Source organism: Nyctereutes procyonoides, unplaced genomic scaffold (assembly GCF_905146905.1).
Source record: "Nyctereutes procyonoides isolate TBG_1078 unplaced genomic scaffold, NYPRO_anot_genome, whole genome shotgun sequence".
Taxonomy (NCBI): Eukaryota; Metazoa; Chordata; class Mammalia; order Carnivora; family Canidae; genus Nyctereutes; species Nyctereutes procyonoides.
This window is the reverse complement of record NW_026575126.1, coordinates 11828002-11847819: the sequence shown is the minus strand read 5'-3', so window position 1 is coordinate 11847819 and position 19818 is coordinate 11828002. Positions and strand designations below refer to the sequence as shown.

General features: G+C 35.5%; 1 protein-coding gene and 1 non-coding gene across 11 annotated transcripts in view; both read right to left on the bottom strand.

The window, feature by feature from the left end:
• ADGRL2 (adhesion G protein-coupled receptor L2) overlaps nt 1-19818 on the bottom strand; it is a 277269-nt gene that overhangs the window by 235774 nt on the left and 21677 nt on the right. The window lies entirely within an intron of this gene.
• LOC129520330 (U6 spliceosomal RNA) lies at nt 3746-3854 on the bottom strand. The gene has a single exon (XR_008666566.1). It is a non-coding gene; the product is annotated as a U6 spliceosomal RNA (small nuclear RNA).

Here is a 19818-nt window from a genome sequence, read left to right as displayed (position 1 = left end):
ATATGTAGGAAAAATTCATCTATCTATCATCTATTTTTACACACACATATATATATTAACATATGTCTATATCCATACACTAGGAGTTCACACTGATATGTCAGTTTTTAAACCAATACCACAGGATCCAACAGTTTCTCTCTTTTTATATTTGTAACTACTTTCTTCAATAATAAAATCCCTAACTCCCAATTATCCTTAATATATTTATTTATTTGATCAATTTCTTTATGTATATCCAATGTCCTATTGCTGCTAAACATCCCAGTCCTGCTCCCCTACCCCCAGATGCACCCCCAGGTGCTCTTCTCATCCTTTTTTTTTAAATTTTATTTATTTATTCATGAGAGAGAGAGAGGCAGAGACACAGAGGAGAAGCAGGCTCCGGGAGCCCAATGTGGGACTTGAGCCCGGGACCCTGGGATCACGCACTGGGTGGAAGGCAGGCGCTAAACCACTGAGCCACCCAGGCGTCCCTCTTCTTATCCTTCTTGAGCTCCAACATTGCTCTTCAGGCTACTGAGGCTCTTCCCTCCTACACTCTTTATGGATGCTAACCTTACTTGTCCTCCTCTAATGAGTTTAGGACTAAATTGTTTAGGAAAGAAAAGGGAAGATGGAAAGGAAGATGAAAAGGAAGAGAATGAGAATTTTCAGTAGTTTTAAATTATTTATATGCTGTGTAGATTCTAATGCTATTGCATATTACATATTTAATTGAAAACTCTTCTTCTTGAGAAACTAAAAACAAGATAACAAGTCTACTTTAGTTAACTAGATTTTACATATTTGACAAATATTTATTGAGTACCTACTCTGTGCCAATATAAATAATTTTTAGTAAAAACCCAATTAACTGAAGTTCTCAATTAATCAATATACTTTCCTTACTTGCTTTTCAGGGAAATTGGCCAATTAAAAGAAATCACATCCAAATTGAGGATTTATTCCAAACAAGGTCAGTCATAAAGTCAGTATGGATTTTACTATACGTCCCATGAAATATATTATACTATATAAAAGTGATATTCAGAATTATGACCCTGAAAAGGAAAATGAAACTCAATCACAATCTAGATAATGTTAGAAATATTTTCAGCAAATGTTGTTTTATTCTGTTAATCATAAAACCATATTCCCCATACAACCAATTTCTAGTTTATTCATTCAACAAATATTTAGGAAGCATCTATATGTGTCAGGCACTGTTTAAGAAAATAAAAATCTATTGAAATTCTTGTTCTGATGGAGTTTAGCATGTAGTGAGTGAAAAAAAGACAAACAGGCAATATGTGCTATTCCAGGTTATTATAAATGCAACGAAAAAAAAAATAAAGCTAGGGGACTTGCCTTAGCAGATGGTTAGTTTAGATTTTCCTTGCCATCAGTTTGTCATTTATCCAATGAGATTCTTTCTCAACATGAGAAATATATTGTTCTCATATTTGCTGGTTTTCTTTAGTATGTTTGGGTCAAATTTATCGTGAACTCTTAGTTGTATATCTAAATCACTTTGCACACTGGACAGATATCAATCAAGATAGTAAATAGGGGAAGGTAAAAGGTCAAGAGAGTTATTTGGGGGAAGCAGTTTGAGTGGGTTTTTAAAAAAGGAAACTCTCTTATACTGCTTCTGTTTTCTAAGTGAGTTAAGATATCTTCATAATGTTAAAAAGCTTATTTTTGTTAAAAAATATTTTCACAGTAGCTATTCACTATTTGAATTATACTTCAAATAGTATGCTGATAGAGCTTATGTATCCTTGAACAAGAATGAATGGAAAATGAAGTGAAAATGAAGTGATTGAGGTAGACAAAAATCTGAAAATCTTTCTATTGTTCATTATCATTATTTCCAGATATGTATATTTTACTAACTCCCACAAATGGTGACTATTTTAACTCCCACAAACAGTGACTCTACTTTAATAATTTAAGTAGTGGGGAGGCCTGGGTGGCTCAGCGGTTGAGCATCTACCTTCGGCTCAGGTCGTGATCCTGGGGTTCCAGATCGAGTCCCTCATCCGGCTCCCCACAGGGAGCCTGCTTCTCCCTCTGCCTGTGTCTCTGCCTCTCTGTGTCTGTCATGAATAAATAAATAAAATCTTAAATGATAATAATAATAATAATAATAATAATAATAATTGAAATTGTGGATATGGCCCAAAAGCCATCTATTACTGTCAAGCAAAATTTGGTATTTTATTCCTAAGCTCAACAGATATCTGTCCACTCCTATGTTTGTGTTATAAGTTTAAAGAATTGATAATATCAGTTTAACAGAAAGAAAAATTAAAAAATGAAAGTGGTTACATTCTAGGATAGATTAGTAAACAGAAGTCAGTAGCACCTATATGTAAAAGAAACAGCACTGGACAGGAATTTTGAAACTTGATTTGAACTCTTCCTAGTTCTTGTTGGGTAACTTTGGGCAAATAACCCCTACTTTGTATATTTCTTTCTTTTTTTTTTTTTTAAAGATTTTACTTATTTATTCTTGAGAGACACAGAGAGGCAGAGACACAGGCAGAGGGAGAAGGAGAAGCAGGCTCCATGCAGGGAGCCCGACGTGGGACTCAAACCCAGGACCCCGGGATCACGACCGGCGCCGAAGGCAGACGTTCAACGACTGGGGCACCCAGGCGTCCCCAACCCCTACTTTTTTATCTCCAGTCTTCTCTTTAAAAAAACGAAGATGATGTTAGTGTCTAAAGTCACCACTTAGAAACAAGATCCTAGAGTTAAAACAAACAAACCAACCCGATAAAAGAAAAATACCAGCCTCATGTGTTTTGACACACACACTTTCTTCCACTACACACACACATACTACTAAAAGAAAAACTATTTTTCAGTCAAATAAGAGAATATGTTGAATACTCAATTATTAAAATTCCTATTCACTAAGATTAGTGTTCTGTTACTTTCAATCCTTTCAAAAATTACAATAATCCTCTCAAATGATTATATTTGAGAGAAAAAAAAGGATGGGAGAAATAGTTACATTATATTTCTCTTTTGATCTTTGTTTTTTGATAGGATTCACAAAAGATGTCTACATTTTAATCATTTAGACTTTCCATATATGCAAAAATACATTTTATGAAAAAAATCCTGATACATTGTATATTGTTTCTCAAATAAATAATAATGTACAAGGTTGAATTAGTTTATTCTCAGAGATAAGAGGATCCAAAATAACTTTTATACTATTTAAATTATAGGAAAAAATCAATAATAAGTTTTATTAACTATAATAATACCTTGACTTTTGTGTAACACATTTATTCATGGTAAAGAATACTTTACAAAATATGCATGTGATTTTTCTAGTTCATTTTCTTTTTAATTAAAAAAAATATTTATTTATTCACGAGAGACAGAGAGAGAGAGAGAGAGGCAGAGACACAGACAGAGGGAGAAGCAGGCTCCATGCAGGGATCCCGACGTGGGACTCAATCCTGGGACCCCAGGATCACAACCTGGGCTGAAGGCGGCGCTAAACTGCTGAGCCACTTTGGCTGCCCTCTAGTTCATTTTCAAATGTATTTTATAGTTTCAAAAATGTATTTCTTTTACTCATTTTGCCTCCATAATATTTAGCATCCGATAACTTTCGATTTTAATGAATTATTCCTTTTTAATGTACCAGTTTAGTATATATATTATACACACATATATGCAAAGGCACAATGTTCACTAGTAAGGACCTTACAATCAGTATTTAATTTTATTTATTTGTATTTTTTATATGGAATGCTTCAGGAATTTACATGGCATCCTTTGTGCAGGGGCCATGATAGTCTTTTCTGTATCATTCCAGTTTTTAGTATATGTGCTGCCACAGTGAACACTATGGTATTTTAGAAATCAAAACCAAAACAAAAAACTTTCCATAAAATAATCAGAATATGCAAAAACTACCACTGATATTATTCACTTTTATTTATTCTTGTGCATTATAATATTCTATAATAAGTTCCATTTTATTTTATTTATTTTTTTAACCAAGCAGTACCTGAATCCACTAAAAAATTTCCTCTGACATACTGACATGCTTTTATACCCCTGTCTAAATTGATGAACATCGGAATACTCATGTTTTTTGGCCTTAAGCCATTTTATAAGATAAACAAAGTCACACGAGTATTTGTTAAAACCTCAACTACTAAACCAGCGAACTATCCAGTGGATGGCAAATTTGAATGGGAGGGAAAAGCAGCTCAGAGACCTTATTAGCTGGCTGGTACAATATACATAAAATGAGCAGCCTATAAACACAGGATAGTGGTATTTATGATGCAGTGATATTTGTTGTAAAGCTACATTCCCCCCTTAAAAATCCATAAAGGCTATTTATGGTTTTTTTTCACATAAATTTATATTCAGAGGTAGAACCCAATTAGCTGTCACAGGGATATTTTAAGAATGAATTGAAATCATATTTATAAAATTAACACTGTGTCCTAAGAGCTCAGCTCTGTTTTAAGTGCATTTATCTTCACAACAACACTGCACATATTAGGTTGAGCCATATGAAATTGCCATTTCTGTGGCTGAAAAACAGTTGCATATCAGCAAAATTCTATTTCGACCTCATACTATTGTTTCAGGTTACAAAGGTAGAAACCGAGGACAGTGGTTAAGTAATCTGCCCAAGGAGAATCATTGTTTTTCTCATCTTACAATTGAGAAAGCTGATGTTTAAGGAAGAACAAGCAACTTTTCCAAGTATATGCAGCTACCTGCCTCTCAGGGAGTTAGATCAAGAGAGATTATATCTGCTTATGTACTTTGTAAATTTCCTATTGCTAAAAATGTTCAACTATTTGTGCTGTTAATATAAAATCTTCTCTTCCTGCTGTCATGCCGGGTCTTTCATTCTCTCATAACCAAGGATTACCAGGAAATGATGCCTTTAGTTATCAAGATAAAAAGGCTGTCTTATTTACTATCTTCTGAGATGTTCCCCCTCCAAAGTGGCAGGGTGACTGCAATCATCCATCCATGCCCTTTCTGTTATCAACTCAGTGCTAAATGATTCAGGTGCTAAAGTACTTCGGTTTGTTCTAAATTATTTTCCATGATGTCCTTGGGACAAATGAGGTGCAAGGGCTATTGGAGATAACATAAAAACATTCATGAAACATCATCATTTCTCAAGTAGCACACAAAGTAAACTTCAAACATAATTTCACGTGATTTAATTTGAGCTGGAACCAGGGACATTTTAGAAAGTATATACAGCAGCAGAAAAAAAAAACAAAAAACAAACAAACAAACAACTAAACAAAAAAACAAAACAAAACAAAAAAACCTAAGTAGGGACATCTGACTCTTCTCTCTCTCTCTCTCTCTCTCTCTCTCTCTGTCTCTCCGCCCCCCCACTCTATTTCTGTCAATGCCCCTGTAATAAGTTAGGCACTTGGAGACATTATCTTTGAGCAGCATTTGGTGCACTGCACTAAGGGTAGGAGAGGCTGTCTTTAGCCTTGGCATGGAGATCTTTCTTAGCAACACGTACTGGGTGTGCTACTCCAATGAAGTACTTAAATACCAGTAGTGGTTTCCTTGTAAAATTGAAGCTGCAACAGTAATAGTTTATCTCAATGGTTTGCCTGGACACAGAGGGTGTAGTAGTCACCAGAGCCTGACTCAGGAGTCAACCTGCATGTGAAACCAGACTCAACCTGTATTTGAAATCTCTGCCACTTAACTGCCTATGTGACTTTGGGCAAGCTTCTGCACATCTCTGTACATCGGTTTCTCGTAGGAAACATATTAGTTCCCACCTATATAATTTAGAAGTATTTTAAATGGGATAATGCTCATAGTGTTTAGTACATTGCCAAACCTGCTCAGCATTTAAATAGGTATTGATTTCTCATGAAATTTTGAGCATATCTTAATTTAACATTTAGAAACATAAGTGCTTTCATGTGTTCAGAGAATACTTAACCATCCATCAGGAATTTAGGTTAATTTCCCTAAGAAATGATTCATCACACTCCTTGCATTTATCTTATTCTCACTTTATTTTCTAGATTTATCTTTAATATATCTTTCCCCAGTTCCCAACATTTACATACCATCTTGGTTTTCCGAGAACAAACACACTTCATCACCAGTTATTTCTATCCTTGTCCTTTCCTTTCCTTCAATGTTGTAACACATTTCATCGTTTCTTCTAATCATTTACTGATGATAACTGCTGTATTACTAAAATAGACATCAGTTGCAAATACAGAGTAGCTACACAGGGTGCTATTCCAAGCACAGAGAAATTTTTTCCTTGAAATTGAAGCTGATGTACTTGAGGCACATTAAAAACAAATTAAGATCCACTCACTACTACCAATATGGGTTACCACAACAAAAAATCGCATGTGGATATTATACACAGTAACAGAGAACTCATAGGAGAAAAAAAGTAGAATGTGAGTTATAAATCACAGTAAGTTAATAGAAGACTGTTAGCTCTGATTTTCCTTTTTTTCTTGTAGAACCTTTTAATTACTGCATTTCTAATGCACTTACATTTGCCAGTAGTTCTCTTTTTTATTCTTCTAATAATAGTTCCTAAGGTACATCCTATAAATTACACCTTTCCTTTTCCTCTCCCTCTCCCTCTTCTCTTTAAACAATTCTGAGAGAGAGAGAAAAAAGAGCAAACTGTAATTTTAAGTAACTCCTTTGGATTAGTTCATGTGCTCCTTAAAAAAAAAAAAATCTCCAACTGTCATTAGCACTGTGCTTTCCTGTCCCCATTCTTATACATGCCAATTTATAAGCCGCAGCATTGCTGCTGGCCTGCCGTTTTTCTATTAAGGCACCAACTCTAGACAAACAAGCCCTCTCCATTCACTCCCTACATTCTTTACTTTTTTAACTTGTTCTAATTCCAGGTTTCCTCTAAGGACCCTCAATTTCAAAACCCTTCATTAGGCTGACCAAAAGTACTTCTGTTTCCTTTTACACTATAAAAGGCTAGCTTTCTCCCCAATCTCATTTGTTCAGTTTTGTCTCTTAACCGCCTTACCTCTTACATCACTCTTTGCAAGGACAGTGCCTTTTTTTTTTTTTTAAGTTCTTTAATCCTTGTCCCTCTATTTGAGATGCCTCTGGAACTCTCACCTCCAGATTAAGTAGAAGAAATAAGTGTTACCACTGAACTTGCCAAACAAGTTAAGGGATGACTATCGTTCCTGCATTTGATAAAATGGCAACACATCATAATTTAGAAATCCTGGGAAAAGCAATTACTTGGGACACAGAAAAATTTATGGCAAGAATGACTCTGGCAAATAATTAGGTATAAGAAGAATAGAAATTATTTTTTTTTCACACAAAGATAGAGACATTCATTCACATAATAAATACCCCCGATCCTCTACTACACCAGAGTCTGGAATGATAATGATTCTAAAAGTAAAATATCTTCTTGCTGGCATAAGTTATTTTTTGTTGCATTCTTTGCTTCAATTCTTCATTCTTCACATGTTGCCATTCAAAGTCAAAAGGTACACATAAGACTTCGAACACTTGCTTTTAGGTATTCAATTCAATGTCATTTCCCTTAAACACTTCAACCAAAATACTTTAAATTATGATAATAAAGTGATGAATTTGAAAAGTAAAATGTTTTTATCTCTCCCATCCCTTTCCTGCTTTTTTTCTACCAGTAGAAGAAAAGTCCAAGAGTGTGACAATTTGAAGTAAAGCCACAAATTGGATAACAAATGTTTAGTGAGTGAAGTTGTTTATGGCCCCCAAGGAAATTATACTTAACAAAATTTTGTTTCATGTGTTTTTACAGATTTGGTTACCTTTCTAGGGACGCCTGGGTGGCTCAGCGGTTGAGCATCTGCCTTTGGCTCAGGGTGTGATCCTGGGGTCTGGGATGGAGTCCCACATAAGGCTCCCCACAGGGAGCCTGCTTCTCCCTCTGCCTATGTCTCTGCCTCTCTCTCTGTGTCTCTCATGAATAAATAAATAAGATCTTTTAAAAAAAATAAAATAAAATAGCCTTTCTATGTTCAACAAACTAGGTAGGGAACATATTTTTCCCAGTTGAAAGGAGAAAAAATTTGCATGTCAACTATATTTCAATAAAAAATAAAAATAAAAAATGTTCTTCACAGAAAAAAAAAAAAGAAAAATAAACAAGTGGCATAGCTAGTAGAAAAAAGCAAGATTGAAACACAGGTTTTCCAAATCCTGGTTCGATTTTTTTCATCATAACACATACCTCTTCCTTTTAAAAATACAATGCTAATGTAAACCAGCAGTCTTTTGTCATATGAATAGTAAAATATATACCACATTCACAGTTAGCTTATGTTTTATATATTTCATAGATATTAAGATATTTGAAAATAAGTTTTTATCAAAATCCTTGGTAAAGTTTGCACTTTCCTTTTATGTGTTCAATTTTTTGATAAAATTTTAATATATATATTTTATATACAGTAGGAAAAATGCCTGTATACTTTGATTTCAAAGTGAAGTGAATTTTGAAATTCTGAGGCATGACTCTGACATCAAAGATATTCAAATAATCATCACACTGATAACATTAACTTGATTGAATATTGCAGTCTTCTTGGTTAGACATATTTAAAAGTTGTTTTCTGTTGATTTGCTTAGAAAAGTGCAGCTTCTAAGGAGAATTCAGGCAGGAGCATTAGTGTGTTAGCTTTCAGAGAAAAAAATGGACACATTTGTGTCGAATTCACGTGCACCTTTAAATTTTAAGTGCAAAACATCCCACGTCTTGTGAAAAGTAAAGGTAATTCTCAATGAAATTTAACTGAATGTATGTAATTATCATGTTCTGAGTATGATCATTATTTTGCTAAAGTTGCTCTAAGGATATGGATCTTAGAACTCAAAGACTACAATCTCCCTGAACAAAGTTTCAGTATCTTAGTAGTTAGAACTCAAAATGCTAAAATATACTGCCCAAAAGGTCTGTTTTCTAAAAGTAAGATGACTCTAAATTCAAAGGAAAGCATAAAATTATCTTTTGTATGCTTTTCTTTTCCTTATAATATACTTTTCTTTATCACTGGTTCCTCTTTTTCCCATTTCCTGTATCTATTTTGGCCTCACTCTTCGACTTCATTTCACTGTAATTTTCTTTACCCTTATTCTATAACCTGTCACTTCTCTTAGAATTCCCTTGTCTCATCTTCACCTGAGATTAGCCTCTAGCCTATAATACACAAAAGGGGGGTGAGACCATTCCGTGTACTGAAAACATAACACTCCAGCTTATAATATATATTTTTTTCCATTTGAAGCCTTTCTTTCTGTGGTAATAGAAACCTTTAACCATGTCTTTCTCCATTCTGTTCTATAATCCATCACTTCGCTTTTCCACACTCAACTTGGAGGTTTTGACCCTCCTTCTCTATTACTCTCTTTGAGATCTGAACCTCTTTCATCCCTTTTGCTATATTGCATGCCTGTCTCCTCTCAAAAGCTCCCTACTTCTGTTCATGGCAGCTGATCCTCTAGATATCTCATCCAGGGAGGGGATGTAGAGGAGAAAGCCCACCAAGTGGTTTCACTTTCAAATACTGAATGTGAACGTTGGCTGGAGTGCCAAGTGGCAAGTCTGTGATAGTACAAACAGTAAGCACTATGGGGGCTCAACGCTTTTGAATTATTTCCCTGTGTCTATCTGGACTCCATATCTGTGTCTGAATAATCATGTGCTTGTCTCAAGTTTGTTAGGATTATTCAGTGTAGTCATTCAGACCAAAAGGCATTGAAGCTGTAACAAAAATACTGCCAAGCCAAAGAGTTTGACTTAGGTTCAAAATAACAAAAAGTAATTAAAATATATTAAGCTATATTGTGTGAATGACAACTATTCAGAGCTCAAAAATAAGATGTCACTTCAGATATGGCTATTTAAAAGACTAGAAATCATATTCAAGGATGCCAGAAACTCACTGTGCTTTGTTGTGATTCAAATAACTCTTTTAAAGTGGATATGCATCCAATAGCGCTGTGTACTCGGTAACATTTGATAAACCCTTGTTTAAATGGATAGAAACTGCATAATAAGAATTTTGTCAGACAATTATTTGGAAGAAAAACTCATGAGCCACACTCTTCTTTAAAGTGACTTAACCCCACGAGTTTCCCTGTTGAGAAACACTGGTAGTGTCATGGAGATTTGCTTGGCAGGCAGGATAGATGAATCTAAGCTTGATATTTATAGGGCCTCTGCTGAGGTGAGTATCTCCCACTTCACTTACCTGCTTCATTTGTCAATCAGTATTTATTGTTCATCATGAACAATTTAGTTTCTTTCTCTCACAGGGCTGGGCTGGGATAGAAAAAAATTAGTTTATATTATATCCTAATATAAACAGTTAACAAGGCCTTCCCCTGGCTCCTCAGTGCTTCAGGCCAGGACATTTTCTGGAGTGAGCTTATGGTTTTGTGTCCAAGGTAGAGGAAATAGGTTGATGGACTTTACCAAAGCACTAATCATTTATTGAGCACTACCTCTATCCAGCACTTTTGAAGATGTTTACATAAATAATCTCATTTTCAGGCTCCCAACACGTCAGTCCCCTTTTCACAGATGGGGAAACTGAGGCACTAAGCAGTTGAAGGTTATACAGCAAGTGGTTGAGCCAGCAATCTGACTTGAGAGACTGCCCTTTTAACAAGTAAGGCTGTCCTAGGGTAACTGAGTTAATGAATTCAACTCCCATTGTGTGAAGTTGTGGTTTTGTTTTGTTTTCTGTCTGCCAGGCTCACTTCACTGGGTTGAATTATGCTGAATAGATTGCTTTGTCTACAGTGGCAGCACAAAAGGTTTTGTTGTTGTTTTGTTTTTTGTTTTTGGGTGAAACTCCTACTCTTGGCCTGATTATTCCAAAAGCAAAATACCAGCATTATCAGGAGGACACTAGGTCACTGGTCCCTGGGCAGCAGGTATAGAGAAGCCAGGGGAAGGAGGGACAGAAGAAGCCCAAGTCCTGCTGGCAACAGCCCTATAACCAGATTAATTGTGAAGATAGAATCTAGAGAAATGATGACTTTGGTCACCAGGTTAAGGGTTCTAGCCAAAGAACACAGAGTTCAGGGCCTAAGGTAAGGCTAAGAGAGCACAAGGGAAATGAGGTCAAAAACACAGGTGTTAGAATACGAGACTACATCAGAAAAACAGGAGTAGAAAAATTATACCACAGCTCAGGCTCACCATGTAGGATGGGGAAAGGTCAAACTGCCGGATAACAGAACAAACATAGTGCACTACACTTGGGGTCTCTTCTGCATCCGTAGCTACCATAACAACCCCTTTGAGCCTAGCCTATCTACTTTTTCTGTAAGGTCCTGATGGTGAACACCAGGAGCATAATCTCTCCCTTTTAGTTCTAGGTTCCTAAACTGGTGGAGCTATATCTAGGAATGTGTAAAAAGGTTTCATTTTCTACTCTGCTTTTTCATTGACCTTCTTGTGTTGGGCTATCTCTTCTGAGGGAGAATCAGACAGACTGAAGAGCTTCTTCAAAAGTTGCTGACTATCATACTAGAACCTCCTATAGGAGGATAAGAGCTAGCTCAGAGAATCTGTCATTCCTCTAGTCATAAGAATTAGGACCTTGGATAAGAGAGATATTGTTTGGTATATTGTTTATAAGTTAGCTGAGCATTCAATCTTGACCTAAATCCAGAGCCTGCTACATTGTGTGGCACCCTAAAGACATACTTAGGCAACACTGATACATTTCTGCATTGCGGGATACCCAGTTTGTTTATTTATGACATCATTATTTATTTAAATTTAGTTCTGAGGCCACCATGATCTGTCTTACCAGGTAGTTTCAAATTTTGAATTCTAACCAGGTTTCAGTTTGTTCTCAAGTCTTTAGTTATATTCAGTGAATCGACAGATAGTTTCATAATTTCAAGAATAATATTTTATGGGGTAAACATATTTGGGGTTGTAGAATTTGGACATCTTCTAGTTTCACAACTATAAATACAAACAGATACGCATTGTTTTAATTTTAAAGGCCAGACCTGAAATGTTCCACTTGCCAGGATGACACTAGAAGCTTCCTGGCCAGTATCCTGCTTATTGTTTAAATCAGCTTCTCTTTGTGTAGTCAGATCATGCTGACAGTATCATAGGCTCTCGAAGAAATGGAAAAGAAGTGTATTCTATGAACTCAAAGTATGTAAATACGTGAAAATATTTGAGCCACGGAAATATTTCCTCCTTCGTGTTTCAGATGTATAAATTAGAAAAACTGGGCTCCGTCACCATGACAGAAGTTGTCATTTTGGAACCCTGGTGAGAGATTGGGACTTCTCCAAGCTATCAGTGGAGAAGAACAAAATCCTATAAATGGATGGGGCAAGAATGCTCACATAAAACTCCAGCTGCTATCTCAATCTTTATTCCTCATAAACTTGTCCTCAGTGACCACTTCTACTCTGTTCATGATATGCAGAGTCCAGAACACTGAAGAGACAAATAGGAATCAGACTGAGGTTACTGAGCACAGACATCTGGGTATAAGAGAAAACCAAGATTGCAAACTGAATATGGCCTCTTAGACCCACGTCAAGGAAGACTTTCCTTCCCGACAATGAACTGTAGATGATATTGAGTTCAGCAGAGACTTGAGGGAGGAAATAGAGCATAGGAACTCCAACTGATATAGCCTGGTTAGAAGAGAAGGTGACCTCATTCCTCTGCTTTAGTTTTGGGATGATGCTGGGCGAGGCATTCCCTACAATATTCCCTACCAGTATCAATTCCCAATGATATCTCTTCTACCTGCCTCTTGCTCTTCTCTACAATTGCCTCCATGGGTCACTGCCTAAACTCAATAAATTGAGCTCCTTCAGCACAAAAATCTTTAATTCATTATAACCCCGAGATGTCAGTTTGGTGCAACACAGTGAATGACTACAAAACTGAGTCAAACATATATGTCAGTTTGAATTCTGGCTTTGACATTTACTATCTGGGTCTCCCTGGGAAGCCCTCAGTATCTCCATGGTAAAATGGGTAAAATAGTACCTATCTCACATAGATGACTAGAGGATTTAAGGGCTAATATATACATAGTATAGGGCCTTGCACATGGAAGTTATCAGTACATCATAGTTTTGTTTATTATTTCCCTATACCAATATCTGTATTCATTTGCTGTGGCTGCTGCAACATATTATCACAAGCTGAGTTGGCTTTAAACAACAGGAATGTATTCCTTCACAATTCTGGAGGTAAAAAATCCAAAATTAAGCTGTCAGCATGCTTGGTTTCTCCTGGAGACTCTGAGGGAGAATCCTTTCCATGTTTCCTAGTTTCTATGGCTGCCAGAAATCTTTGGTATCCACTGACTTGTAGACATATATCTCCAATCTCTGCCTCTGTTTTCATGTGGCCTTCCTTTCCATGTCTCTGTGTGTCTTCTCCTTTTCTGTTACTTACAAAGACATATGTCATTGGATTTTGGGCCCACCCGAATTCAGGATGATCTCATTCAGAGATCTTTACCTTAATTGCATCTGCAAAGATCCTTATTCCAAATAAGATCACACTGAGAGGTTCCAAGTGAACATATCTGTTGAAGGAACATTGTTCATTCCACCACAAAACATGTAATCAGCTGGATTGTATCCCTCCAAGTTCGTGTGTTGAAGCCCTGACCCCCAATACCTCAGAATGTGACTGCACTTGGTAGATAGGGCCCATAAAGAGGTAATCCAACTTAAAATGAGGCCATTACTGTGAGCCCTAATCTAGTCTGACTTGTGTTTTTATAACAAGAGGAAATTTGGACACAAAGAGAGATACCAGGAATGCACATGCACAGAGGGAAGCATACTCTGTGTGAGATGCAGTAGAAAGGGGCCATTTGTTTAGCCAAGGAAAAGGCCTCACCTTGAGCTTGTATTTAGAGCCTCTAGAGCTGTGAGAAAATAAATTTCTGTTGTTTAAGTCACTTAGTCTGTGGTATTTTGTTATGGCCACCTTCACAGACTAATACAATACATAAAACTAATGAGTGGCTTGCTTTCTTTGGTTTCTTTAAGGGTCTAGCAGTTTACACATGGAATCTGATTTTTTTGTTGTTGTTTTTAACTTTTGTTGTTTTTCACTGTTTTAAGTACAGTCTTTATTTTTTATTTTTTTTATATTAACATACACTGTATTACTACTTTCAGACGTAGAATTTAGTGATTCATCATTGGAGCCTGACTTCTTGCAGTATGCTCATAAACCCCTTGTTTGCAGTAACCTCACAATGTGAGGGAAGCTCTCTTCCCTTCTGCTTAGATACTGCTTAATACAGTAGGTAGTGCCACTTTCCTGAGATTCTGTTAGCTGTTACAGCTGGACTGAATGGAATACAGTGAATATAGTCCAGCACCTGACAACTAAAATTCTATGCTATCTCAGACCATGATAATGCATAGTATGGTTACTGTGAAATATAGAAGGTGTAGAGGATTTAGATTAAAGAGGACCATTATAAGCTCGTTTTCTTGTGATCTACCTTTTCCTTTTGCAAGTTAAATTCAAAAAAAAAATCTGGTTAATTGACAGTTTTGGTTATTAAAGTAAAATAAAAGTCCTAAGATGTATATGTGATATTTTATCCCATTTCAACTTAAGAGCCATATCACTCGTATTTTAAGTTACCTATTCTACTGTTTTCCATTAGCAAATTCTAAAAATAGCCTTCATGCGCATGAAACTTTGCATCTTTTAATTTATGGGCTTGAAAAAACCCTAAACTCCTAAGTGTTATCTGTTTTAACTAGCTTATGATTAGCACAGCTGTTATTTCAGTTCATTGTTTCATTGCTTTTGTAAAGCACTTTGGGATTTTTACGAAGGTGCTAAGCTTATAGTGTATTTTTAATCACCAATTCAGTTATCATTATCTTTGTCATTAAAAACAGCACATCTGTAAGCCTATGCTGGCACTCAAATAATATACATAAGCAATTAACAGTAAATATTAATAATGATATCGTCAGCCTCTAAAACAGAAAGCCAGAATGATATTTAAAGAAGCATATATAGTTCTTTCAAGCTTTTCTCTGACAAGTATGATTTCAGATGTATTTATTGTTGAGATATTTATCTGATAGATATTTATCTGATAAGATATTACTGATGAGGGGCATACCTAGAGGTTTTTAGGGCAATACATCAACCAGTACTCTGGGGGTGGATCTCACATTGTTCTCTCTCAACAATAGTTGGCAGCAGGTAACAGTCCTTTCCTCTGTGTCTATTCTGACCTGCTCCAAGGTCAAGACAATGAATATGTGATCCACCACTCAGTTACCTCCGAAAATTCATGGATTTCTCACAGTTATTTTAATCTATATGTTCCTTCACCGTATTAGCGTCAATAAGTAGGTTACTAAGAAAATGAAGGGAGACAAAGCTACCAATACTCTAATCTCTATGGCCAATGTGAGTGTTGGAATGATACTGGAAGCATCATGATTCAAGTGCTTTGAACAGACTTCTTGGTCTAGACTGCTAAGTTCTCCAGAAGTGGTTCTCCCTTCTGTCATTGTTTCCCAAGTGTTTAGCACAGTGCCAGGCACCCAGGAGGTGATCAATAAATAATTTTTAAAGGGTAAGTTAGTGAATGAGGAAACTGCAAAATGTATCACCGCTCTTCATTAGGAAAAATATTATTAGTTGCTTAGTCAACAGTGATAAATGGTACTGAACTCCATCTGGCGAAATTAAAACAAAAAACAAAAAACACATAGGCCACTTTGCCTCAGGCTCAAGCAAAGCATTATCAAGATGCAGACAGAGGAGCAAACACAGGCACACATCTGTGAAATAAGGAAGTAACAGCAATTACACATATCTCGCAACCCATCAAACAGTTCAGACAGAATATATAAACATGGTGTCTACAATGTTACCTCCCCACACCCCCCCACCTCCAAAAAATAGGACATTTGAAATCTTAGGAAGTCTCTAGAGGAAATGCAAAATCAAATGGAATATACTGTGAAAAGTTCTTGGAGGAAATAAATTTTCAATCCAATTTTGAAGAAAGTGTGAGCTCTCATTTGGTAAGAAGTACAAAATTGATAGATTAGGAAGCCACTGTAGGAACTTGAAAAGCTTAATGGAATTAAGGGATAGCATAATGTGAACAATTTTTTTAATGAACTCATACAACATAGAAACAGGAAAACTTGATAGAGTATATGTAGATATGTTCTAAGAATGTATTAAGCATAATACAATGGCCCATTTCTGTAAATAATATCCTTGGGCCCTAGCAGGAGGGAGGCTGGCTCAGATAATGGCTTCCTGAAGTCAAATTGTTGTACTTGCCTACACAAGCCTAGTTAATAATCTTTCAAAATCTAACCACCTGTGAGTGAGACATTGAGGAAGTAGTAATAAATAAACTATTTTACTGCACCTTAGGGAAACACACTCATAATTTTACCCTACCTGAATCATGGGAGAGTAATTGTGATACCTTAGACATGATTTTCTATAAAATCACAGGCTTTGGCTATATACATTAGGCGAAGTAGAGAATCAAATCAATCAATAATGTTGAGTAAAGAATAAAACTACAAAACAAAACTTCTCCTTCAATTACTGAATCATTAAGATAAGTGAGTTTTATAAAGAGTACATTTTCAAGATCAGTGGCTCTCATTTTGTTTAAAACAAAATAAGCACTATCTATTGACTGAATAAATAGCATGTTTCACACTTCTTTTGGAATAAGTGTTATGATACTTAGAAAATCAAGGTTTCATTTACAAATATTTCTGACTTCAAAAATAGCACCAAGTACTACCCCTGTAGTTGTGGGAGCAGTTCTCAGAGAAGAGGGGTTGGTTAAGGCAGTGCAAAATGTCTCGAAAGGTATTTTTACAATGTGCCTGGTTTGGGCCATTGTATGCTTTTTAAAACAAAACTAAAAGTGGAATTCTTCAACAGTGTTTTCTGGTATAATACATTCTTCTAACTGGAAAAGGTTAGGGACCATCGAGCTAGACAATTGCTTGGATCTGTGCTGACAGTTGTGACTTTCTAGGATCACAGGATTAAAGAGTATCTCAGCAGATTTGACATCTTTGGCTGTCTTTGTGATTGATGCTCATCACAGTGGCCAGAACCATGATGAGACTAACCCCATCAGTCATTAAGGAAGGCTGTCATTTCATGCATATTGCCATGATTTGAAGACATATCTAAATAGTGGAAGCATTGAAACTGCAACACGGCCAATCCCGTAAATTTAGCTATTTATCACTTATTACAGGATCTAGAGTCAATGACCAGGGTGATGTATATTAATAATGAAGATGGCTTGATTTAAATAGTTTATTGTCCATAGGTGTAACTTAAGTGTAATTTGTTTCCTTTTTCCTCAAAATAACCATGGTTAAGACTGGGAATATTAACTGTCAGAAATTACTTAAGAAAATGATTTAATTTATCCCATAACAGATTTAAATTACATCAGAATTGAAGGGGGGGAAGCATAAAAATTGTGAAATGCAAAGAAAATGAAAATGTGGAAGAAATACATCATTAAGTCATTAGTTGAGATGAATCATTTTGCTTAGTATAGAGAGCATAGTTAATAATGGATTATCTCCAAAAATGCTTGAAACGTGGCATTGCAAAAGGTAGTTCTGTTCATTTTTTAAAAAAAAATTTTTTGCAAAGTCAGATAATTTTGAGAAAAATTGTACTGCAGAAGGTACCAAAATTGCTAGATACAGCATCTCAGTTAAAAATAACTACAAATAGAAAGCTATCCTTGGTATAACAAAAAATAAACTAAAAAAAGAAAGTTTTGTTTCTAGGGAATCAAAGATCTCTAGCAGGGGCAAATGGCAAAAATACTTAAGTTGAAAAAGAAATAAATGTAAAGAGTTTAACCATTGAATTAAAATTAGATTGAAAACAAAACAAACCCCTTTATCATAAATGATCTTTAAAATGGTGAAGGTTAGAAGATATTTTAAAATTATGTATTCAAGTTAGATTATTGAATTTTTATATCATAGGGGCCACCGTCTACCTACATTTATAATCCCAGCATCTAATAAGTGAAAGCACATATGACATATGCCTTTTGAGATGTTTACCAGTCCTAACCCTCTTCTTTGAAAACCCGTCCCATTTCTTTTGTGGATGCTAGGTCCCATATTTTAACTAAGTGATCCTTCCTTGTCATCATAGCAGATAGGACTGAGGACAGAGTGAAATAGATCTGCCCTAAGATGAGTAGATCTGATTCTCTCTCTCTAGAAAATTTGGAACATAGCTAATTAAGGTCTGGAATAGGAAAGGAGTGGGAAGCCAGTGCAGGGCTGTGTTTGGGCACGTGCTGAAGTAGAGAAAGTCACTGGAGAGAAAGGGAGAAAGAGAAAAAAGAGCAAAAGCAAGAGGGAGAGGTGCTCACAGGAGAAAAGCAGATGCTCATTGAGAGACGACCCCATGAAACTTTCTTGTTCTATATGGTTATAGTTTCACATGAGGTTTGATTGGAATCCCCAACCTAGGTTTCTGTGAGTTTCCCTTACAGTTTCTATAATGAACTTCAATTTGCCTGAGCATTAGGCTATGGGTTAAATTTAGGGCATGGAGAAAAGGTAAGGCTCTACAGAAGATAGGGAGAGGGCTAAATATGAAAGTCATCATGTTTCTCTTCTTTTAAGTTATTCTATTTGGTAATTTATTAAAACAATACCTGCCTTTATAGCCTCTTTATATGTTAACATGTAATAATGAAATGAGTAGATTTAGTAACTTCTCCAGATCATATGGGTTTCTTAGTAGACTGGAATATGATTTCTGAACACATAATCCTCCTATTAGATTTTGTATAGTCAAAACTTTAAGATTCTGAGACAGTTATCCAAAATTACACTGCAAGTTCCTACCCTACATAGTGTGTTTTTGCCTAAGTAAGCATCATTTGACATAATTAGTACTTCCGGTAGAAATACAGAAGTTAGAACAAAAACTATAATAAGATGCCATCTTTTGTCTACAAAACTGAAAAAAAAAAAAAACAACCTAGAGTTGATGAGAGTTTAGGGAAATGAGCCATCCCATTCTTGGGTGTTTGAATTATAATAACAAATATACTAATACTCATTTATTCAACTAAGATTTATTGACTATATTCTCGATGTCAGACACTGTTCTAGGCAGTGAAATTCAGCAGTGAACAAAACAGACAAAAATCTGCCTGCATGGAACTTATATTTTTCAAAAAGTTAAAAACTGTACATATCCTTTTAACCTAAAAGTGGTAGCTTTTAGATATATGTACATGTATTTTTTTTCACACAATGGGATGCTAGGTTGCCATTGAACACATGTTTTTAAGGAATATGATACTAGGCTAAGTATTAGGCTACAAAAGAGTAACTACATTAGGTTCTCATCCTTATGAAAAATAGTTTAAATAGCTTAAATAGTGAGAGAAGTACTGACATACATATACTTTTTTAAAACTAAGGAAATATATTTGAAAACAGTAATGGTAGTTGCTTCTGTATGATGAGATTATAGGTCATTTAAATTTTGCTCATATTATGTCCCTTTAATTTTGCTTGCATTAAATTTTCTATAATAAACCTGTATTAATTTGATCTGTTTTGCCTCAAGTATAAGACGCATGATGTTTTACATTTTCATAATTTAAAGTTGAGAATTATGAGCTTAATGTGGACAGGAAAAGTTTGAATTATATTGGAATTATGTTGGAAAGTATGTTGAAAATTAGTTGAATCAACGAATGTGTTAGT